The sequence below is a fragment of the Chrysemys picta genome, chromosome 17 (assembly GCF_011386835.1).
Source record: "Chrysemys picta bellii isolate R12L10 chromosome 17, ASM1138683v2, whole genome shotgun sequence".
Classification (NCBI taxonomy): domain Eukaryota; kingdom Metazoa; phylum Chordata; order Testudines; family Emydidae; genus Chrysemys; species Chrysemys picta.
In genome coordinates this window covers 5,053,200-5,077,438 of record NC_088807.1, presented here as the reverse complement: position 1 = coordinate 5,077,438, position 24,239 = coordinate 5,053,200, and the positions used below count along the sequence as shown (strand labels likewise).

The 24,239-nt window shown below is 43.4% G+C and overlaps 1 protein-coding gene across 1 annotated transcript in view; it reads left to right on the top strand.

The window, feature by feature from the left end:
* The first annotated feature begins 730 nt into the window (after positions 1-730).
* The window catches only part of ARHGAP35 (Rho GTPase activating protein 35), a 102,577-nt gene continuing 79,068 nt past the window's right edge, over positions 731-24,239 (top strand). The window contains exon 1 of the mRNA XM_065570932.1: positions 731-910. The gene's annotated coding sequence lies outside the window, so the exon portion shown is untranslated. The remainder of the gene's footprint in view (positions 911-24,239) is intronic.

The following is a 24,239-nucleotide window of genomic DNA, read 5'->3' as shown; positions in this document are numbered from 1 at the left end:
GGGGGTGTGCGTGGAGGGGGGGTCACGCCTGGGGCTGGAGGAGTGTGCGTGGGGGGGGTCACGCCTGGGGGTGCGTGGGGGGGGTCACCCCTGGGGCTGGAGGAGTGTGCGTGGGGGGGGTCACGCCTGGGGGTGTGCGTGGAGGGGGGGTCACGCCTGGGGCTGGAGGAGTGTGCGTGGGGGGGGTCCACGCCTGGGGGTGTGCGTGGGGGGGGGGTCACCCCTGGGGCTGGAGGAGTGTGCGTGGGGGGGTCACGCCTGGGGGTGTGCGTGGGGGGGTCACGCCTGGGGCTGGATGAGTGTGCGTGGGGGGGTCACGCCTGGGGGTGTGCGTGGGGGGGTCACGCCTGGGGCTGGATGAGTGTGCGTGGGGGGGTCACGCCTGGGGGTGTGCGTGGGGGGGGGTCACGCCTGGGGCTGGATGAGTGTGCGTGGGGGGGTCACGCCTGGGGGTGTGCGTGGGGGGGTCACCCCTGGGGCTGGAGGAGTGTGCGTGGGGGGGTCACGCCTGGGGCTGGAGGAGGGGTGTGGCCGCGCGTGGTGCAGCCAGCTCGGCCCCGCCGGCCCCGCCCCCCTGCTGCCCGCGCGCGCGCGCCCCCCCGCTCCCTCGGGTGGCGCGCACGCCGACGCGCGCTCTCCCGCCCCGCCCTGCCGGAGCCCGCGGCCCCGCCCCCTGCTGCCCGCGCGCGCGTTCGCTCGCTCGCTCCCGCGGCCCTCGGCGGCGGAGTCTGAGGGGAGGAGGAAGGAGTCGCGGCAGCCGCCGCCATTACAGGCCGAGCCCGCCCCGCGAGGGACTCGCCCCCCCCCGCCAGCCCCCACCGCCGCCGCCGCCGCCGCCCGGGGAGAAACATGGCGCCGCCGCCGCCTCCTCCCCGTCCCGGAGTCCCGGGCCGGACCCGCCGCCGCCAGGGTAGGTATCGCCCCCCCCCCCCCCGGCCGGCCCCTCCCCCTGCGCCGCCGGGAACAATGGGGCCGGGCCCCACCCCCTGCCGCGGCCTGAGGGGGGAGCCACCCCCCCGGCCCGGCACGTGGGGGGAGGGGTGGGGAGCGACCCCCCCCACCCTGGCATGTGGGGGGAGGATGGGCAGTGACGGGCAGTGACCACCCCGCTCCGTGGCTTGGGGGGGGGTAGAGAACAGGGAACGACCCCCCCCATCCCCTCCGACATGGGGGAGGGGAAGAGTGGGGAGCGACCCCTTCTCCCTGCCTAGGGGGGGGGGGTGGAGGACGGGAAGAGTGACCCGCCCCCCTTTGCAGTCCCTGGGGGGGGGGATGGAGCATGACTATCCCCGTCTCTCAGGCCCCGGGACTTGGGAGGGGTGTTTCTCCCCCACTCCTCTGGCATGGGGGCAGCTGGGCGGTGAATTGCCTGCTTTGCCCCTCCACCTGGGTGCCTTGTGGCGGCGGGTGGGGGGAGGGGGAGGAGCAGCCTCCTTCAGCCCCTGCTTACATAGTGGGGAAATAGGCCCTTTTTTTCTGACCCCGGGACCAGGTACCAGGAGGCAGCCTCCTATCCCTTATTGTGGCCCTCGGGGCGGGTAAATGGGGGAGCCACCTAGTGCCAGGGAACATCGGTCCTCTCACTTCCTTCTAGGTGGCTGTTGCGTCAGTCCCCACCCTTCTGCCAGGGTTTTCTCCCATTCTTTTTCTTCTGTGTCAAGGGATAGCCCCCCCCCTCTCTTGTGCCAGGGGGAGAATGAGGAAGTATCTGGTTGCTGCCAGGGAATGCTGTTCACTGTTCCTGGGATTTTCTCCTAACACCCTTTACCTCACTCCTCCCATGTCCTAGGGTGGTCTGCTCCACCCTCAGTGCCAGGAGATTTCAAGATATGTCCCCCTCCTTAGTCCTCAGGTACAGTGCTGCAGATTTTAGGCCTCGCCCGCTCTATCCTCTTTGCTTTGTGCTTTCTAGGGGAGGGGTCCGGAGTAAATGTACCCACTCTCTTTCTATTATAAATTCTCTGAGCTGGAGGGGTGGAGAAGAGAAGATCCCTTGTCCCCACAAAAAGAGACGTGGTTTTCCTCTCTTGGCTCCCAGTATCCCCATGCAGATAGAGAACTCTGATTTCCCAGTTGCTGTAATCTCTGGATTTTGTTACTGGTACTGTAGAGACTCCTCTCTGGTTTGCCATCATTCCTCCCCTCCCGTTAATGTGTCTCTCTTCACGAGTTCGCCGGAGAGCTTGGCCACCTCCGAGCTTCACCTCACAAAATAAATTCTGTGGTGGGTTAGCATATGCAGTTGAATGACAAATGATGGGCACCAGTTTATCATACCTTCTGTTCTACTAGCCACTGCCCACCATCCTATAGAACAAGGGGTCTATCCAGTCCGAGGGCAAAATTTGAGGATCAGGGTGTCCCAGTTGTTTCAGGGAGCTTGTAGCATGCACAGTTAATTGGGATGCATCAGGCGCTGTCTGGTAAAGTGGGGCAGTTGTCCCAAAGGGATTGGAAACTGCAGCTTTAAATGATTCTCTACATTAAAATAGAATAAATTTGCTTTCTTGGAGGGTCATCTCTCTTTACCTGTCCATTCAGTGCAGACATATATATCCATTTTAGTATATCCTTGGGGGGTATCAAGCTGCATATGTTTGTAATAACCCTTCCCATAATCAGTTACTAAAGTCCAGTCTTCCTCACATTGAAGTCAACTGGAAACTTATCGACTTCTGTGGCAGCAGGATTGGACCACAGCTCTGAGGGAGCAGTTGTGTGAAGGGCTAGCAAGATTACACTGATCAACTTTGTTTTATTGTCTCTTACTTAGATTAGAAATCAAATCCTGTGTGTGTGTGTATGTATGTATGTATCACTGATACACAGTCACCGAGTAAAAACATTCGTATGTGATGTAAATCAAAATAACTTCAGAGATCAGTAGGACAGTCATGAGTTTTTAATTGTAAATGGTGTTGAGGAACATTTAGCAAAGCCTGTGAGACAGAAAACACAGTTTCTTTTAGCCAGTTAATTATAATCAGGAAGATAGATAATATGATCTGCAGTTTCTAAAAGGCCCTTTGGTTTCATTTGCCCTACAGGGCAGAATTGTGCACCATTTTTGTCCCAGGAATTCAGGTTTATTCTCTTAAAGTGTGACTCTGTGAGGTCTGAAAATATTGCCAAGTGTGGCAGTAAATATTTTCTTAGCATGGTGAACTAAAGGTTTGGACCTAGGTTTTTTTTACCACCATTCACATTCTTACTGGAAGAAAGAAATATTTGTGTATGTTCTTGTGCTTGGTTTACATAATAGAATGAGCAGACAGATTTACTAGGAGCTGATGTTTTTCCCTACTTGCTTGAGCTGATAACTGATTTTGTAAAGACTGTGGGATGAGCAGCTTTCCATGCTGTGAGCTGACATTGAAGGAGGGAATTCAAAGCAAATGATATATTTATATCTGCTTTTGTTCATGTATTGATGGCTTCAAGAATCTGTGGTGGTAACATTTTCTGTGATAGTTACGTGTGCCCGTTGGTGTAAGGAGGTGTGTTTTCTGCATAGATTCTGCATTTCTCATCACTGGAACCCCTTTAGTAGAGGTAAAGGTGGGTTAGTGAGGACATTCTTATCCAAGGAGTAGGTGATGAGGGTGTGTTCCTAACCATTATTTCTGTGAAAGGAGCTGGGAATTACCTGACCTCTTTGAAAGGAAGCAGTGGCCATGTTGATACACCTCTACCTCAATATAACACTGTGTTCGGGAGCCAAAAAATCTTACCGTGTTATAGGTGAAACCGCGTTATATCGAACTTGTTTTGATCCGCCAGAGTGCTCAGTCCCGCCCCTCCGGAGCGCAGCTTTACTGCATTATATCCGAATTTGTGTTATATTGGGTCGCGTTATAATTTCTGGTTTTCCTGACTTGTAAAGCTGTTCGTTCAGTGTTACATTCTGATATAAAGTTACTTTTATTTTTTCCAGTCTAGCTTGGACCTCACTTTGTAACACCCAAAGTGCTCAAGTTCCAAAGGAGGTGTTGGATAATGAAGAGGATGGCAGTTAATGTGTAATACTGAATGTAAAGTTCTTGTTTTTAATTGGCATTTTGGTTGCCCAGTTCTTGTTTGCATTGAACAGGTGAAATAAAGCACAAACATGCCCTGTTTCATTTTTTTGCGGTTATTCAAATGGAAATTAATTCATATTTGGGGGGGGGGGGACTCAACACTGTTTTTTGCCTTTGTAATTAAGACTACACATTTTTAAAGAAGACTTAACTTTTCATGCTGAGTCATTGTTGACCCAGTTATCCAATAGCAAAGATCTGAATGAATGGCTTGAATTACTGCAGTTTGTTTCTATATCAATATTTCTGAAAGTGCAGAGCCCTCCCTACTCTTTAATGATTATATTCATAATGTTCATTCTGGAGTTTTGCAGGGTTATTATGGAAGAGATCCTTTAGTTTTCCCTTATTCTTCTGTAAATTTAACAGCTTTCTGTTTCTTGATTATGGAGGATGGTGGGATTATTGTCAACATTAAAGTATTCTCTTGAGCTGTGTCTTAACTGAATTATTGCTTAAAATATTGTGCTCTTCCCATTCTGTTTTCTCCACATACTACCTTTTGTTAAATTTGGATTCCTTTTCTCTAAATTATCAAGAAATGTTAAAACTACAACTGGCCCTGCTTACCCTAGGATTTTAAAATGTGTTATCTATCACATTTTGAAAACATAGCTTTTTCCTCGTGTATGTCTGGCCTTGGAGACTGCATTTGTAGTGTTGGGTGCACTCCCTTGTAGGGGCTTGTAGTATTAGTTTTTTTCTCAGTGGGAAGGGCAGTGTCTATCCAGGGGGGAAGGCATGGGGAGCTGAGTACAAGGGGAGATAATTTTTGGTAGCCAGAAGACAACACATTGGACTTCTGGTTATCTGAGCACCAACTTGAACTGCATTTTGAATACATGGCCTCTATCCCAAAACACAAGTTGCCATATTGATGCAATCTCTATCTGGACTCTTCTGCAAAGTGACTATATTGTATTCAGCAAGCATCAGGTCTCTGTGCAACGAAGAAGAGAACGAATGTCCCGTCATGTGCTTATACCCTGCATTCTAAAAGGCCTAAATGTTTTCCTGCTACAGTTGGTGGCTTGTTTACATATACATTTTCTGAACAGACTGTAGTCATTTTTTTAATTTAAGACCTTCCAAAATCTTTTTCTTTAGATAAGCAGTAAACCTCTCTAAACAATTGACAGTGTTCCTTTAAATATGAAGGATTATTTCTCCCTTTGGGAAAGCTGCAGTGATTTTACAGCATCAGATTTACAGAGATACGCTGTACAATCCACCACATACACCATATCCTGTGTTATGTGCTTTGAAAATTAGTCTAACTGATGTATAAATTGACCATGACCAAAAGCAGTAAGTTTCTTTGTTGCATATTAAAGCAGCATGTTGGCATTGTATTGATTTTTAAATATAATTGCAATGAACCTCTGAGGAAACCTTTAAAATCCCAGTTTTTCCTTCTCCGTGGAAGGTCAATGAGGTGCAGTTTCATAATCTATTGAAACCTCTGCATGTACTGACACACGGCAGCTGTGTGAGTGAGTGATCACACTTCACAGGAATAAAACAAGAGAAAAATCATTACCATTAATTGCCATAGGCAATTAAAAAGACCTTTTTTGGTAATAAATTGTTTACAAAGGAAAGTGGATAATATGTTACATATGAGATTATTAGACTTCTGACAGATTCCTAAATCTGGATTTTTAGACAAATAGGGGCTTTTATATCTAAATAGTGATTTTATGGGGGATAGGATACCTAAATGGACTAGTGATAATTGGCATTTTAATCTGGTCAGATAGAGCTTGGAGTGGATGCTTGCTTATTTTGTAGGTGGACTGCTGGCTGATGCCGCTATTGTGATGTAATTTTTAATGGCCTGGATTCATTGATTTATTTCTTTAGCCTGCTGACTGATGTGAGATTCAAGCACTGATTAGTCAGTAAAAGAATGCAAATGAACCCATTTGATAAATGTAAAAAAAAAAAATCTTCTGTGAGCACTAGCTGTGGGCCTGTGAAATTGGCATTTGCCCAGTAAATGGTCATTGAATACAAATGCTTGGAAGATGGTGGGTTTAGCTCCAGTGGCCAGTGAATTTGAGGGCTGCGTGACTGAGGTTAGTGTCTTTGTCTTGTTTATGCCCAGATCAGTTTGCAGTGTGACATGGTGATGTTTACCTTTTTCATATGCAATAGTTTGGAATTTTATACAACACTGTCATCTGGGTTCCAGTTTAAGGTCTTGCTTCTAGTGGCATATGATACTGGAATGAGGAAAGTGTTGTAATAAATATGCTTACAGAACAGTATCCATTATTACTTATGCTTTGATTCTTGCGTTTCTGTTTTTCTCTGTCCTGTTTTTTTTTTTTTTAATTATTTTCTCCTGATCTGGATTATCCAAATTTTTGGTTGTTTCAGTTTTTTGAGTCCATTGGAAGTTGTTGAAAATAAACTAAAATCTGATTATTATGATTATTATTATTATTGCCTACCACAATCCTAAGTGCTTGTTATCAAATATGATGGTGCACATGTAGTGTCCTTGGTTATGCTATCACAGTTGCTTTTTTTTATTCCCTGAGGGGCAGTGTGGCAAGATGTGCCTATGGATTTGCGAGCAAGTTTAAGACCGTTATCCTATCAAATGGCCTTACTCTCTGATATTTTGGTGAAGTACTCTTTTTAACCATTGGGGTCATCCACGTTCTTGATGAAACCATGATGATTCTTCATTTCCCCTTCTTTTATTGCTGCTGTCTCTTGGCCCTGCATCTCAGCTTCCATCTTTCTGCAGATGGCTGGGCAGGACACCCCCTCCCCCCCAATCCATCAGTGCTGCTCAATTGGCTGAAGGGGTCACAGTTTAGCAATGCTTTGCATATTCCTTTCTCTCCCTTCCCAGGGGCAGTCTGCTGCCTCTGAAGTGCTTCCAGTGTTTGTCTCTCACATAGCAGTGCAAAGCTAGGTCTTTGAGCCAGCCTTACTTATTTCTGACCATTACTTGTTGTTTTTTTGCTGCTATCCTCCTATACATGATGACAAATTTTCCAAGTGTTTTCTTAGGGCTGGTCTACACTGGGGGGTGGGGGGGATCGATCTAAGATACGCAACTTCAGCTACGTGAATAGCGTAGCTGAAGTCGAAGTATCTAAGATTGAATTACCTGGGGTCCACACGGCGCGCGATCGACGGCCGCAGCTCCCCCGTTGACTGCGCTACCGCCGCTCGCTCTGGTGGAGTTCCGTTGTTGACGGTGAGCGCGTTCGTTGCATCTTAACGAGACGCGATATATCGATGCCGGATAAATCGATTGCCACCCGCCGATACGGCGGGTAGGGAAGACGTACCCTTGGAGTTTTTTTATATCCTTTTGAATCCTCATCTGATTAGGATGAAATTTTAATATCAATTTTGTCTATCGAATATTGAGTACATTGGCATTTGTTCATGGTAGTTATAATGTGCCCTAATTTTAGTTATTTGTTAAAGGGTGTGGAGAAATGTGGTGACAGGAGATTGGAAGGAGTAAGACGGACTAATGGAGTAATGGAACGGTTCGCTGAAGATCCGACACCCTGGAATATTGCTCTTGATGCTGTTAGATCTAGTTTTTATTCTCATTTTACTGCTTTTTGGGGGTGTGTGTGTGTGGGGGGGTAATGTTACATTTCTATTTACAAAGAAAAGCCCTGCCTTCACATTCCTCTACAGTGGTTGGCTCTGACTGCAGTCTGACATTTCACTCTTGATTATTAGAGAATTTTTCTCTTTCCCAGTGAATGTATTTGATGGGCACCATGCATTCAGTAACTTGTCCCTTGGATCCCTGCTCTGTTAAACTCGTTAAAGATTTTCACATTTAATTGGTACCTGGTACTCGTATTCTTCTTCTTTTATCTTGCCTTTCAAAAGGTTGTTATACTTTTAAAGAAATTTTCCTTGCTGTCTGGGATTTCTAATTTTAGGACAGTGTCACCCAGGCTTTTCTTAGCTAATCAGTTACTGGTCCATTTATCTGAATGCCTTTGATGTCCAGTGTGATTTTAGAGCGGGCCTGTGGTAGTGAAGCTGCCTTGGTCCACAGAGTTAATGCTCTGACATGGCTGTGGTTTCAGGGTAGGCTGTAGTAATGAAGCTGCGTTCCTCCTCTCTGCTAATGCTCTTACATGCACCGATAACAGGGCTGTATCTATCATTTCTTTTGGATATTTCAGAAGCCTTTGATATGCTGCTTTGACCGTGACACTATGTCAGCTTGCCTTGAATCCTGTGTGCTGGTTACTGGGGATGCATCACTATGGTTCTAATAGATAGGGGATAATAGGCAGTCTGGTAGCAGAGTGAGATGAAGCTACTGCGGCCCTCATCATCTTGTTAAAAATAACAGACTATTGTTTGAATTAAACAGTATATCGGGGTACAGGGGAAACTTATAAACCACGCATCTACCCAAGTATCAGGAAAACCAATAAGTTGACTACCAAAAGTTGCTGCTTGGCAGGATATACTAGACTTCTGAGCTATAAACCTGGGATCTATTCTGCCTTATAATGTTATTTCTAACAATATTTTCAATATATTCAGCTTTTAATTGTCCTCTTACAGATAACTGATGAGGTCTTCTGCATTCTCTTTCACTTTATTTCTATGTGTTATTCTGTAACCCTTGCCTGTATTTCAGTTTACTTGTTGCTGTGCGTTTAATTCAAACTTTTGGTTCCAATAATACTATGCCTGTTTTTCTGTTGTCGGCAGACATGCATAGAAATGTGAAAATTGCTCATTTCCAGTAGAGTGGTCGTGCTGTTTCAAGGTCTTGCCATTAGTTCTGGAAATACCTCTTCCTATTGACTTTGTAGACAGTTTCATTTTGGAGTCTTGAACTCTTACAAGATTCCTGTCTTCAGTTAACCTCCTTCCCACTTTGTATCTGAGTGTACCTTTGTCTTGGAAGCAGAGCTAGAATATATTGTCCTCTGTCGAAGCTGTGACCCCGACACATGTATTGGTGTATCTTTCATTATTGATTATCAGGTCTAAAATTTGGAATGATACAGTTCTGTCCCACATATGTCAGGATGTGTATTTGAACTAAAATAGCTTATTTTAGGACTTGCTTTGCTATGCTGACCCCATTAACTTGTGACTTTTTGCTAGAGCGGAGAAACAGGTCTCTTGGGTCCCTGACTATCTTTCTGCCCTGAGATGCACAGAATAGTTACAGTTGCTAGTTAATTTTTATCATCTATCCCAGGAGTGATCTTGAACTCTTACTCCAGTCCCAGGTAGAGGGGGAGAATGTGCTTTTTTTTCTTCTATAGGGCCTGACTCATGGCAGTCAATGGAAATACTCCCGTTCACTTCAACAGAAGTTGGATCAGGCCCTAAGCTGTTAATACACACAGCCTAATTCTGCTCCCTGTATACAGCGCTTTTGTTAGAATCCAGGGGAGTTCCACTTGCTGAGGAATTGCAGAATAGGATAGGACCCGCAATAATTTGCTAAAATGTAATGCGTTTTCTTTCAAGGTGAGAGAGAGAACTGTCACTTAAGGAGATAAAGGGTGTACCTACGGGTGGATGGCCAGATCAGATGCTGGGGACACCAGATGATCTTCATGGTGACACCTTCCCCACAGTTTCCCATAGCAGAACAGTATACTTATTATGCTTTCATCTGTGCACTGACACACACTCCTTTTGAATATTAAAAGGGAAATAACCTAAATAACCCTAGATATTACATTGGAAAAAAGGAACCAGATATATCAAAATCTCTGCCTCTTCATTTGATTATTTTGTCTATTATATTTTTGAACAAATATTAAACTATTGAATGCTTTAGGACAAATTAGATTGTCAGCTTGCTACTATCGAATCTCTAATGTTAATGTTGTAGAAGTATAAACATGTCATGGTAAACAGTAGATGTTTCAATAGTTTTTTCAATAGATGTTATAGTAAGGTATTTATCTGTTAAATTAATATTAGAGTCATGCAAGTAGTATTCTGATGTTACTTTGCGTTCTATCGAGGTAGAGGTGTAACTTAATACTAAGAGAGCCTGCAAATGCTAATGAATTCAAAGTATTTGTTAAATTAACCTCTTTCCCTCTCTCCCTTTTGGACTTCTGGGTGTAAAACAGAACAAATGTGTTCTGATAGGCAGTAGTGTCCAGTGACGCGCTCATGTTCCTGATAACATCCCTGTCTACCCAGATGCTAAACTGGATTTGAGGACATCAGTCAACTGGTGTAAACAAATTATCTGCTTCTGTGTACATAGCTTGTGGGTGTCAGATTTGAAATGCCTGCACTTCTTGGAGGCATAGTTTTGAATTTCATCAGGGGTAACTTAGCCATATTAAATTCCATTTAGCTTCCCATATGTGTTGTGGGTTGTTTGTGTGTGTGTGTGTGTGTGTGTGTGTGTGTGTGTGTGTGTGTGTGAAACCTGAACAACTGTACTGGTGGACATTAAAGATACGATTGCACTTTTTTTGGGTAAGAGATGTGGTTGCCTCTGTCTTTTCTCCCGACACTTCCAAATGTTGCTTTGTGTTGTGTGCACCTACTGGCTGCTGCTCTACACCACAAGGTGACTGTTTCAGTACTGTTCATATATTTTTTAAAGCATTTGGGTGGGATCTGTCAGGTTGAAAGGTGCTATGGAGAGGTTTCTCAAACATTTACAGAGTGGCATATATTTTAATAGCATGTTTTCCTTCCCAGTCATAGTCAAGCGGACCACTTCCCTTATGATTCAGGGTCACTTACGATCTCTGTAGCAAATTCAACAATTGTTTACATAAAACAATTTAGAAAAGTGATTAATGCACTTTTAGTTTTTTTAATGAGATTTAGAATTCGAAATGAGGAAGAGAGGGCAACACCAGCTGACAGCCAACTCTTCAAGGGCCACCAATGGTCTGTGTACCATACTTCGAAAACCTGTGCACTGTGGAATAATGTAGTACGGCTGTAGATGTGTTTTAAAGGCCCGTATACTACGTAGGTTCCAAAGTCTCTTTGCAGGTTCTACTGAACTTTGATTTACTTTCCGATATTCCCAAAACCTCACCCAAGATCTTACTGAATTTTTCTTGATGTCCCCACAGATATAGCCTAAAATGAACATGTGATCTGTAGTTCGTATCTCTCACGGTGACAGTGGAAAAAACAGTCAGTGTGGACAGATACATGGAGTTTTTGAAATTATCCTTCTGTTTTGGACACAGTGTAATCTCTGGTGTGGATTGGCAGGCTGTTTAATTTTGTTTTCTTGATCTTCACATGGAATTGATATGTTAGGGTAAATTTTCCTATAGGAATATATCTTCTACTAATAAAATTCTATATTTCACTACAAAGTGTTTCCAAGCCCCAAGAGCAGCTTTATTAGAAGTAAAATTTCTCTATCCTTTAAGTTTTAAGTAAGGATTCTTTTCTTGTGCATTGATCGGTGAGAATTTCAGTGACTAACTGACTTCTAGATGTGTAGCAAATGGTGGTTAGATGTTGAAAGTGGCAGGTATAGTTATGGAGACTTCACACTTACTGGTTGAAAATATGGAATGTGCAAAGTCAACCTTTGCTTCCATTTGAAACAAGTGTTTCTACTTTTGTTTGAGCACTGTGGACAAACAATAATCCCAAGGATTTGTATAAATTATCAGTAGGCTAGTTGAGAGAAAGGGGATTCTCTGTCACCTTCAGTGTTGAGTTCCTGGATTTATTCAGCCCCCAAGTGGGGGCAGGGACTGTAGAAATCCTACAGGGAAACCTGTGAACATCCATGCTTAGGATGGTTACCCTGATTTTGGCTGTATACCAGTGTGCTGTGTACTGTTCAGAGCATGGTAGGAATTCCATCTGCTTACCGTCCAAGAGTTTATCACTCATGTACAACAAGAGGCCTTTCTTGGCCACATGCACTCTAGAAAGTCAAATTCTGCTGTCTTTGACTGGTAAAGATCTGGAGTTACCCATAACTTTGGTGATGTTACTCTGAATTTACATTGGACAGAATTTTGTCCTGTCAGTTTGGGACCCCCCCCATTGTATTTTCTCCTCTAAAACAAGTTTGAATTTACATAAGCTAAATAGAAGATGGAAGGAACTTAATGATTGTAGACATTTGAAAAGTAGTTGAAACACTTATCATAAATCTATATCTAAGTTTTGTGGATAGTTCATAATGTGAGATGGGGACAGGGTTAAAAGCTGTTTGTTCATCAACCATAGAGTTCTAGTGACATCCCCCCACCTCTGGAGGGAGATATATTTACAATCTTAACACCCAGATTTTTTCGTTTGGGAATTCTTTACGTAGAAATTTTTGTCTGATGTTTAAAGTGAGGTGTTACAAAGGCCATGGCTTAAAGTAACACTTTTGTTTACACTGTGTGATGAGTATCATCACTCTTCTTCCTTATAATTTAAGGTGAATCAGGGCTAGATAAATGTATCCCTGTAAGAGATGAAGTACGGTCTTTTCATGTAGCTGGTGTAATTTGAAGTTTGATTTCTACAGTGAATTTCTATCAAAAGATTAACTGGCACTGAGAGGACAGAAAGAATGACTTTGAGGGGAAGTGGGGATGACAGTAGGATTCAGAAACATCGGAGCAGAGCGGAACATAATTTTGCTGTACAGTGGTTTGATTAAGAGTCTATAAGCCAGTCTGGAAGTCACAACCTGGATATGGTCAGGCTGTCAACTGGTATAATGGGGCTTTCTACATTATTTTACAAGCACCTGTCTCTGGATCTTTGATGATAAAGCATAGTAACATTAGCAGATAAACTAATTTCAAGCTGCCACTTTTCAGTTTTTGTTTTGGGAAGCCCATTTTCATAAAACCTGTCATTTAAATAGATGCTGTGATTAAAGTTGAGCTAAACGAGCAAATAAACTGAGGTGAGAAATGGGTGGTAATCCCATTAAGCTTTAATTTTCTACTGCCGCATATTCCCTTCCCTTAAAACCTACATCTACCTTTAACATAAGCCATATCTCCACTGGGACTGAAACTTAGTTAACTATGTTTAACTCAGCTCCAACTAAATTGGTATTTAACACAGTATGACTGACCAGCATGGATGAGGCTAAATTATTAGTATGACACTGTTTTCTTTAAAAAAAAAAAAACATGATTCTAATGCAATTTGGCCTCATCCTTGCTGACTCTTGAAAGCATGTTAGGAAATAGTTTGCTGAATTTTGCTTTAAACTTGAGTCATAGGTAAGAATCTTAAATCCAGTTTAAGGGAATATAGATGGTGGGAAAGTCTCTAAGCTTAAACCAAATTGAGAAGTTTAAAATGCTTGTCTTCATTTTTGGTGAAATGGCAATACCAGAAGAGGGATACCACCCTCATAATGGAGAACTTCATGCTTAATCTTGAGAAGTTACTGGTTGGTTTGTGTTCTGAATCATTAGGTTTGAAATCCCTTATGTATTTTTATAACACCTCGCGCCTGTAGGATACTCTAGTCACCCCAAACCCAGAGTAAACAAATCTGGAGGTGAAATAGCCATTTTATTTCCTCCTTCATTCAAATGCAGGTACAACTCACTTGAGTCAAAATCCTTGGAGTACATTCACTTATTCTGTGAGTCCAAGAAACAAGACTAACTTGAGCTTTCTGCTAGGCTGTAAACCTCTAGATCCCAAAGGCTTCCAAGAGGAGCTGATAGGGTGATGAGAGTCACAAGACTCATTGTTCTGAGAGACTTCAGCATCACTATGGACACACTCTCTGATATGATAAGCCCCAAAACTCCAGTCTGAACACTGCACCCTAGGTGTTTCTAAGGTACTTCTGCAAATCCCACCTGTGGCTGGCCGGATTCTGGATGGGATTCTCGGGTTGCATGTGGAGGTAAGAAATGCAGTAGTAATTCTGTGTTGCTGGTCAGACCACTTTCTCTTCTATGTGGAAATAAACTCTCACTACTGCAGTGAAAGAAGAAATTACTACCACTGTCTTTCCCTGAAAACTTTTGGCTCCCCCAGTTTCAAAAACTTTCTTATGGAAAAAGAAACTTAGTGAGACAGCACAACTCCTCCCTTGCTACTTTTATAGACTTTCAGAGTAGCAGCCGTGTTAGTCTGTATCCGCAAAAAGAAGAACAGGAGGACTTGTGGCACCTTAGAGACTAACAAATTTATTAGAGCATAAGCTTTCGTGGACTACAGCCCACTTCTTCGGATGCATCCGAAGAAGTGGGCTGTAGTCCACGAAAGCTTATGCTCTAATAAATTTGTTAGTCTCTAAGGTGCCACAAGTCCTCCTGTTCTTCTTTTTATAGACTTTAGCACTGAAGCCCCTTTCCCACTCTACTGCCCACATGTATTGTCAGGGTTCTCAGGTGGCAAAGTGGGAAGGAAGAAAACTTGTGCATCAGTGTCAGAAAATAGTCTGATACAAACACCAGACACACAGAATTTCAAGAAGTCCATGCTGTTGTCGTAAAGGAAACCGAGAGCTCGCATCTCATCTGCTATTGAAGCAGTAAAGTCATGTCCTGCAGAGCTTTGCTGGATGATAAATTGCTTTGTAAACTCACGCTGCCGCCACTCTTACCCTAGAATGTGTCATCTGCCTTTGCGAGGAATTATATTGTTTCACAGAGGAGATCACCCATATGTGGGATGGGCAAGAAGTAAAAGTCGAAAGCAGGCCCAAAAATACAAGAATTTGACCCATTCACATGAAGTAAGCATGGAATCATTACAGCCACAATGTGTGACTCTGAGCCCTGCCTTTTCTAAATGGTAAAGCTAAAACATGTAGTTGTCTGATCAGTATTAAAGAAAACATTGCTTAGTGCTAAAGTCTTTGCAAAATACTGTCAGAGGCCACCATCTCTTTTCTAACCAAGATAAATAAGAATCTAGTACCAAAGAGTTTCACAGTGACACCTGTTAGCTGTCAGTGTCCTGGATAACTGTCCGGCTTCAGGGCAGGTCATTGTAATGAGAAAGCATTTGTTTTGGTGAATGACTGCTTTCGATTCGTAGCCAGGTGAAGTCCATTCATATTCCCCCTGCTGGGACACTGTTCTTTTTAATATTACTGTTCACCACCTGATACTGCTTGATATATCTGTCCTGTCTCCCAAGATGGTGCAGGGGTGAATAGAAATGTTGAATGCCTCAAATTAGTCCTTTCACACCAAACTTGGGTGTGTGAGTGTGTGTTTTGGCAAAACCTTCAGAACCCCACAAGGCTCAGTCTTCTTTCCCAGATTGTTCAATGTCTGTGTAAAACTGACAGTTGGTGAAATAACTTAGGCTGAAGTGCCAGCAGTTCACATCAAAACTAGTCTCTGCATCTTTTCTTCAAATAGTCCCATCTCCCAGACTTGTGAATGACTAGCCAAAATCTTTTCAGGGTGAAGAGCAGCTTGTTAAAGCCGACCCCTGCCAGATAGATGATGCTGCTAGGAAAAGGGAGTCACTTTGAAGAACTTGCCTCATAACATCCCCCACTACAGATGCCTTCCGATTGATGGTATGGAAGGTTGCTTCCCGTCCTATCAGACATCAAGCTGGCCTGTGGTCCATGTGTTTGTATAACCTCCAGGGTTGATTATTACAACTCATATCTAGAAATGAAGCTGTGTACTCTTAGAGCTTTTTATAAATGAGTACAATACACAGTAGTCCTCCTATTGTAATGTGTTCACAATTTTCTGTAAAGTCGTCATCAAGCCCTTCATGGGATTCTCCCAAGCTACTTGTGAGATCTCTTCTCCCTTCACGAGAACACTCACCAGAATGACATGCCACTGCAGTAATGAAATTGTCAGCCAATAGGAAGAGGCTTGAGGGTATGGGAGACAGAATTTTCACAGGGCTTTACCTGTGCTATGGAGCTCTTACAAGTGATAAGAATGACCACAGAACCGGCCACTCGGCCATAATTGCAAAATTCATGTGTTCGGTTAAGCTTTCCCTCAGTTTTCTCATAAAAAAGGGGATAGAGAATAAGACTGAGAATATATTATTGCCCTTATATAAATCGATGGTACGCCCTCATCTCGAATACTGCGTACAGATGTGGTCTCCTCATCTCAAAAAAGATATACTGGCACTAGAAAAGGTTCAGAAAAGGGCAACTAAAATGATTAGGGGTTTGGAACGGGTCCCATATGAGGAGAGATTAAAGAGGCTAGGACTCTTCAGCTTGGAAAAGAGGAGACTAAGGGGGGTATATATGATAGAGGTCTATAAAATCATGAGTGATGTGGAGAAAGTGGATAAGGAAAAGTTATTTACTTATTCCCATAATACAAGAACTAGGGGTCACCAAATGAAATTAATAGGCAGCAGGTCTAAAACAAATAAAAGGAAGAAGTTCTTCACGCAGCGCACAGTCAAGTTGTGGAACTCCTTACCCGAGGAGGTTGTGAAGGCTAGGACTATAACAGAGTTTAAAAGAGAACTGGATAAATTCATGGTGGTTAAGTCCATTAATGGCTATTAGCCAGGACAGGTAAGGAATGGAGTCCCTAGCCTCTATCTGTCAGAGGGTGGAGATGGATGGCAGGAGAGAGATCACTTGATCATTGCCTGTTAGGTTCACTCCCTCTGGGGCACCTGGCATTGGCCACTGTCAGTAGACAGGATACTGGGCTAGATGGACCTTTGGTCTGACCCGGTACGGCCTTTCTTATGTTCTTATACATGTGCACATTAGCACACTTATTCATGCAAACCTAAACAAGCAGAAAAACTCCATACGAAATCTATGAACTAATTAGCTCTTTGGGAGGCGCTTAGAGATGGGGACAATGCGTTGTTATTAACTGATACAATATAAATGTCCAAAGCTTTTGTGAATCGTGCTATATTCTTGGTCCGTGTCTTGTGGCCTGAGATTAATAAGTGTTTTTTTAAATCCTTTTATCAGTTTCAAATTTGTTACATTATACCCCTTGTTCTTGTTTTAGGAGGGTAAATGGAGTGTGTGATAAGCCTGTTAACCATTCATTATTTTTTAAGAAGTGCTAAGATACAATTTTCAAAAGCATCAAAGTTCTATGAGAGGTAAGCAAGATTTAAGCTTCTCAGTGCATAAGTCACTTTTGAAAATGGGACAAAGTCAGGCACTTTAAAAAAAATGTTACCACTAATATTTATATTTTTTGCCTACAGAAGTCTTTATCTTCTGCTAATCACTTTTTGTGATCACTCTCTGGACCTGTTCAGTTTCTGCTGAATTCTTTTTGGAACAGGTGACCATAACTGAACACAGTATGCAAGCCAAGGGAGTACCATTGATTTCTGTAATGCAGTTATATCTCAAATATTCTCCATTTCTTAACAGAACTTAATGTCTTGTTTGGTTTGTAACCATTGAGACTATATTGTGTCCTATTCCCTCCCTCATCCTGTAGTCTCAAGGAAACCCTGATTCTCTAAGGTGAAATGTAACCTTGATAGCTGTATACAAACTCCAGAAGTACTTGGGGGTGTTACTGTGATGGATATGTTAGCAATACCTAGCTTGGAATAAATATAATATGTGCAAAGGTCTTTCATGTTGTGTAGTTCTTAATGTGGAACGTAAGTGACAATTACATGTTGGGGGTTGACCTCTGGGAGCGGCACTGACATACTTGTTTTTTGCATTAATGCAAATCATGCACTTCTAGTGACATAAGATACTGTTGAAATGAATCTCCTGGCTGGAAGTCTTGTTAGCTTTAGTGGCGTCTTCCTTAAATCTATTGCATCTAGTGGATTGTTTTCTTACAGCCTAAATATTTGTTGCCTGTGCTGATGAAAGCTTCGGAAGATTCTTTTTGTATGAAAGAAAATGTCTCCAGCCACTTGTCAGTTGCTCGGTTCCTGTTCCTGCTCGCAGAGCTGGTAGCAGATCTTTTCTGTAGCTCAGCTATTAAATTTATGGCTGCCGGTTCAGTGGCTAAAACCTGGTCATTATCTATGTGATTATAGTTGCAGGGGTCTTAAGTAATCATTAGGAACAATAGACTTACCTGTCTCCTTGAGGAACATCTTTGTCCAGTGAACAAACTGGTGGAGGTGGAGCTTCTAGATTGAGAGATACTGCTTAACTAGAGCCTGTTTTTCCCCCCTTCAGAGAGTTTTAATGACCCAGCCGGAGGAGGAGTCCAGGCCGCTTGGCTATTATCCAAGTATTCCACCATCTGAGCTGTGAGATGTTACATGGCACTTAGATATCACAGTGATAGGGTCCTTAGAAATGCCTGAGATAGCTAGCTGGTAGCAGAATACCTCAAATTATTTGCCGGTGCTGTGACTTCTAAATGTTTAGGGCATGATTCTGCCACTCTTACAGTACCTCACCCTGCAATTAGTCCCATTAGAATCAATGGGACACCTTGCAGTTAAATATTACTCAAAATGAGTAAAAGTGGCAGAATGGGCCCTTCATTTTAAGTGTTCAGCTTGCTTGTTAGTATGTTTTGAAGTAGAAATCAGGGCTTCTGTTATCTGCTGCAAATAACAGGTTCACAGAATTTTTTTCAAAAGTCTAGAGTAAAGACTCTGAGTCTGTTGTGCAACCTGACATTTTATTTGGCAGCCACATAGATGCAGACCCTTCAATAACAAGGTCATTTCTGAAGAACATTTAGTGGCTGAAAATTTGGGACGTTCTTGTTTGGTAATGCATGTAGTTTTTTGCAGCAGCTTTGTTTAAAATGTAATTTTTGGTCTGTAATTGGAAACAAAAGTCTAATTTACTGTTGCATTAGATTGCAACACTATGCTTAGTGCAGGGGTTCTCAAACTGGGGGGTCGCGAGCTGTCAGCCTCCACTCCAAGCCCCGCTTTGCCTCCAGCATTTATAATGGTGTTAAATATATAAACAAGTGTTTTTAATTGATAAGGGGGGGGTCGCACCCAGAGGCTTGCTGTGTGAAAGGGGTCACCAGTACAATAGTTTGAGAACCACGGACTTAGTGTGACTAGAGACTGGAACAGAGCAAAGCTCTAGCTATTTGTACATTTTTAGATGCTGCTCATTGGAAGGTGTTTTTTGTTTTTATTTTTTGAGTTTTAGAGGGAAGACTTGATAGTTAAATGTATTTAATCCACCTAATGACAGGCAGGAATCCTTATATCCCTCCCCCACTCATTTTCACAGCTCTGGAATGTGGACAGATGACTTCCGAAGTTCAGGTAATAATTTATAATGGTGCAGCTAGCATGACTTATCAGGGTTTAACCTTTTAAAAAAAATCCCTCAATATACGAGAATGGAAAATGAGATATGAAGTTTCACTGTTTTCAAAGCACTTAATCAAGGTGACTTAACTGGTTCAAAAGCAGAACCAAGGTGAATTATTCATTCCTTAATGCTCGGTTAATTTTAGGGTTCTTTTAATTTAAAACAATCACTTTGTTCAAAGGCAGCTAGGTTTATAGTTAGATTTTTATATCTTTTATACAAATTAAAACAGAATTAACTGCATAGATGTTGGGTGAAGTTCTATCTGATATTGGTGAAAGCCCCATTGCTTTGGTCAGTAAAAAATATACTGCATAAAGTATTCTAGGTAATAGTCTTGTATGGGCCAGAGAGTGTGGGGCAGACAAGAGTCAACTTAGATGACTTAACAGGTTTCTTTTATCTTTTTATTTCTATAATCCACATAACTGCCAAAAATATAATGAAGGTACTGTTCATTCATATCCGATAATGGAATCCGTCAATAGCCACTAGGAATTTGAAGGACTCGTCTTAAATTTCAGCTACGTGTTGCCCCCCATAATAGCTTAATTAAGTTTTAAAGTGAAAGTAGTTCAAAGCTACACTAACATGGTTAAAGGCCTGGTTTTTGTGTTACTATGTTCATGTTATTTAGCGTGTACACAAGGGTTGAAAGCAGTGTGGCAGGGCTTGGTCGTAGTTGTGCCCAAATATACAAAGATAAACTGATGGCATTGTGAGATAGGAAAAATAGTTTTCTGCACTGGAGTGGGGCATCTTTGCCTCCTGGAAGCTGAGGTCATTGTAGAGGAGTCTCCAGTGGTCTGTAGAAGTACTGTGGCCAGCCACCTCTCTATGAAGGTATTTTTTGCTGTATAGGAAATAGCCTATTACTGTCTTGGTGTGGCTGTTGAAAGAGAAATTATATCAATAGTCATTTTTAGACTGCTGATTAATTTTGTTCCTTTAGGAATATGGTGGCTTTTGTGCAGAATTGCTTGTGCTTGTGTGCTTTTACTTAAAATTAGAGTGAACTCTGTATTCACTTTTGTCACTTTTTCCACTTTATATCTCCTGCACTCTTTTAATAAAATTGGAACTAGTCAAACTCGGAGCTCAGGTTTTGGGTCCAGTAGAGGCTGGGAACGCTGTGGGGGAAGCCTGGCTATGTTTTTGGGAGAAGGAAGTGCCTCCTTTGAATCTATAGGTGTACTGGGCACTGTGGGAATCAAGTACAGCCTAGTGCAGACTTTGGGGAGGTGATATTGTGTCCATTGAGCTCCCATAGATTGCAGTTGCAGGCTGATCTCCAACTTTGTCTAGTCAAAATAATTGAAAAGTGGTGCGTAAGCTCCAGCATCTAACCTGCTGACATAGTAGGACCTTCACTAAGTTGTCATGGGATAAGAGGGAAGGTCCTCTCATGGATTGGTAACTGGTTAAAAGATAGGAAACACAGGGTAGGAATAAATGGTCAGTTTTCAGAACCGAGAGAGTTTAATAGCGGTATCCCCCAGGGTCTGTACTGGGACCAGTCCTATTTAACGTATTCATAAATGATCTGGAAAAAGGGGTAAACAGTGAGGTGGCAAAATTTGCAGATGATACAAAATTACTCAGGATAGTTAAGTCCCAGGCAGAGTGCAAAGTGCTACAAAAGGAATTCTCAAAACTAAGTGACTGGGCAACAAAATGGCAGATGAAATTCAACACTGATAAATGCAAAGTAATGCACATTGGAAAACATAATCCCAACTATACGTATAAAATGTTGGGGTCTAAATTAGCTATTACCACTCAAGCCAGGATGGGCAGGGATGGTGTCCCTAGCTTCTGTTTGACAGAAGCTGGGAATGAGCGACAGGGAATGGATCACTTGATGATTACCTGTTCTGTTCATTCCCTCTGAAGCACCTGACATTGGCCATTTTCGAAAGACAGGATACTGGGCTAGATGGACCATTGGTCTGACCCAATATGGCTGTTCTTATGTTCTTAAGCTTCAGGCAAGGGTATGACACAGCTTTGGGTGGTGGTACTGGACAACCGCTATGGATAAGATGATAAACCTTGACGAGCATACTACATTCTGTCTACTGTGGATCATAAGGAACACCTGCTTTCTGCATGACCTTGCTGGGGTGGATGGAGCAGTAATGAACTACCTTCAGTCATTCCCTTCAGACCAATACCAAAGAACTGTGGTGGGCAGCTGTCCCTTGTTTTGAAAGGCCATTATGTGTGGAGTCCCACAGGATTGGGCCTGGGTCATTGCCCTGCCCCCACGCTCATATTCATTGGGGCCTCTGGGAGATGTGGGTGATGGCAAGCGCTCTAATGCACTAATATGCTGGTGACACCCAGCTGTACATCTCCTTTTAGTGGACACACACTGCACTGTTACCGCTTGGCTGCTGGCGGAAGAGGAACAGAGCATCTGGGCGGTGTCGCAGCTACTAGTCTGAGACTTTGCAGCAGGCAAGAAAAATTTCCCTTTCTTCCTCCTTCAAGAATCTTATCAGGGAATACAGATCTGTGACTGACTTGGGAGTGCAGATGAGAGTCGGAAGTTAAGGCCAGAAGGGACCACCAGATCATCTGATCTGACCTATTGTATATCATGGGCCACCAACACCACCCAACATCTGAAATTAGTCCAAAGTATTAGAGCGCTCAGGTGACTTAAACTTCTGTGCCACAGGCAGCGAATAGGAGGGATCAAGGCACACCAATATCAAAACCTTTCTGCTGTGTGTATGTGGGATAATGAGCGAGATCTGAGGAAATAGAACAGGGTTGTTGACTGACGAGACTGCCAGTTGTGGAGGGGGATTGAGTGGCTCCAGGGAGGGACAGCCATAGGGAGCTAACTGCTTTACCTGGTGGGGGCTGCAGCACGTGTCCTTCAATTGCTCCTCCCCTACTGTCTTAACATGGATGGGAAGGAAGCAGCCCCAGACAATGATGCCAGCTTGGTGCTGCTTCAGATAATCAAAAAGCATTCTCCTCCCCCCCCCACATGGTGTCCATGCACCACTGTTGAGAAGGAGTTGCCTGAGCACTCCTTCAGGCTTGTAGCCCAGTCCCTTGAGGGGGAATGTCTCCCTTCTGCTTCTCTAGAGACGGATCCCTGGAGGGAGTAATAGAATAGTTATCTGCTGCATGTTTGTTTGTGGTGCCCATGTAAACAAGAATGACCCTCGCCCTGCCTGCAATCAAAAACCAAGGGGTATGTGTGCAAAAATAGTTGGTTGGTTAGTTTTATTACTTTCAATTCATGTTTTACTACATAAACCCTGTATTTTAATTGTGGCTTCGGGGTAGCATGTGGGGGAAGTTGGTAGACTTTAATTGGGTAGAAGGCTGGCTATTGAGGTTTTGCAAATGCTGCTTTCTCCTCCAATATTTCAGTGATTTTTTTTCTCACTTTCCCGTCTTTAGTCTGGTGTCTGGATTAGAGCCGTAACTCTTCTTTTAACTAATGTATTATCTCTAAATGGGCTTTTCTTTGTAAAACGAAAACTTAAGAACCTTTTATTCAGGAATGTATGCAGGACAGACAGATTTGTTCCATAAACTGCCAGTACCATAATGAACTGTTACATTCCACTGGGTCGCTAATCTGCAGACAAGATGTACCTAGTAGATGAGAAAGCAGCAGTTCTTTAAACTGTGTCTACATTAGACTTTATTTCCTTTACATTTCCCACTGGGGCAGTTTACGGGTACTAATGCTAGTGTCGACCATCTGCCATCATAACGTGTCATCCAATATTGCTCATAGTAGGTCTAGACCAGGGGTTCTCAACCTTTCTTTCTGAGGCGCCCCCCCCCCCAACATGCTATAAAAACTCCACGGCCCACCAGTGTCACAACAACTGTTTTTCTGCATATAACAGCCAGGGCAAGTGTTACGGGGTAGCAAGCCGGGCAGTTGTCGAGGGCCCCACGCCACAGGGGTCCCCACAAAGCTAAGTTGCTTTGGCTTCAGCCCCAGGTGGTAGGGCTGGGAGCCCTGGGCTTCAGTCCCACACTGCGAGGCTTCAGCTTTCTGCCCTGGGCCCCAGCAAGTCTAACACTGGCCCTGCTTGGCGGACCCCCTGAAACCTGCTCTTGGCCCCCCTGGAGCTCCTGGTCGAGAAACACTGGGCTAGACAACAAGGTGGCAGAAATGCCAGAAATCACCAGTGCCTTGTCTATGCAAGTTTTTCCACTCTTGCTACCATTTGTGGTATTCATGGTGAGAAATCTTGAGAGGTGGAGGTGTGGCGTGGGATCCATGATTATCTGTTGCATCACAAACCCATATCTTTAGAAAAGTACATTAATGTGTATGTTATGGAAAACTGTGTGTTCTTTGAAACAGGGAATTTCTCTTCATCTACATGTTTGTGCAGCATTTAGCACAGCAGGGACTTGATTCTGACAGGGCCTCTGAGCTACTGTAGTACAAAGTATATTAACTTTGAAATCCAGCACAGTGGTGGAGGTTGATTGAGTTTCTGTCTAAAAGCTGGGCACTCTTTTTGTTACATGCACAGAGTCATTCAAAATTAAGGGCCAGATCTTCAGCTAGTGCAGGGGTGTTCAAACTTCATTGCACCGTGACCCCCTTCTGACAACAAAATTACGACATGACCCGGGTGGAGGGAGGGGCGGCCGGAGCCTGAGCCCTGCTGCCCCAGGTGGGGGGAGTGGGAGCCTGAGTGGGGGTGGAGCTCGGGCTTCAGCCCTGGGTCCCGGCAAGTATAATGTTGGCCGTGGTGACGCCATTAAAAGGGGTCCTGATCCACAGTTTGCACTGATTTACATTAGCTCAATGGGTCTCAGTCTCCTTGACTTGAGTGAAGCTCAGATTTACATCAGTTGAGAATCTGGCCCTAAAACTTTTAAACCACAATTTAGGTAATTTTTTATAAATACCTTGACTTGACAGTTGTAATAAATATATGTTTAAATGAGGTTTATTCTGTATTAACTACAGC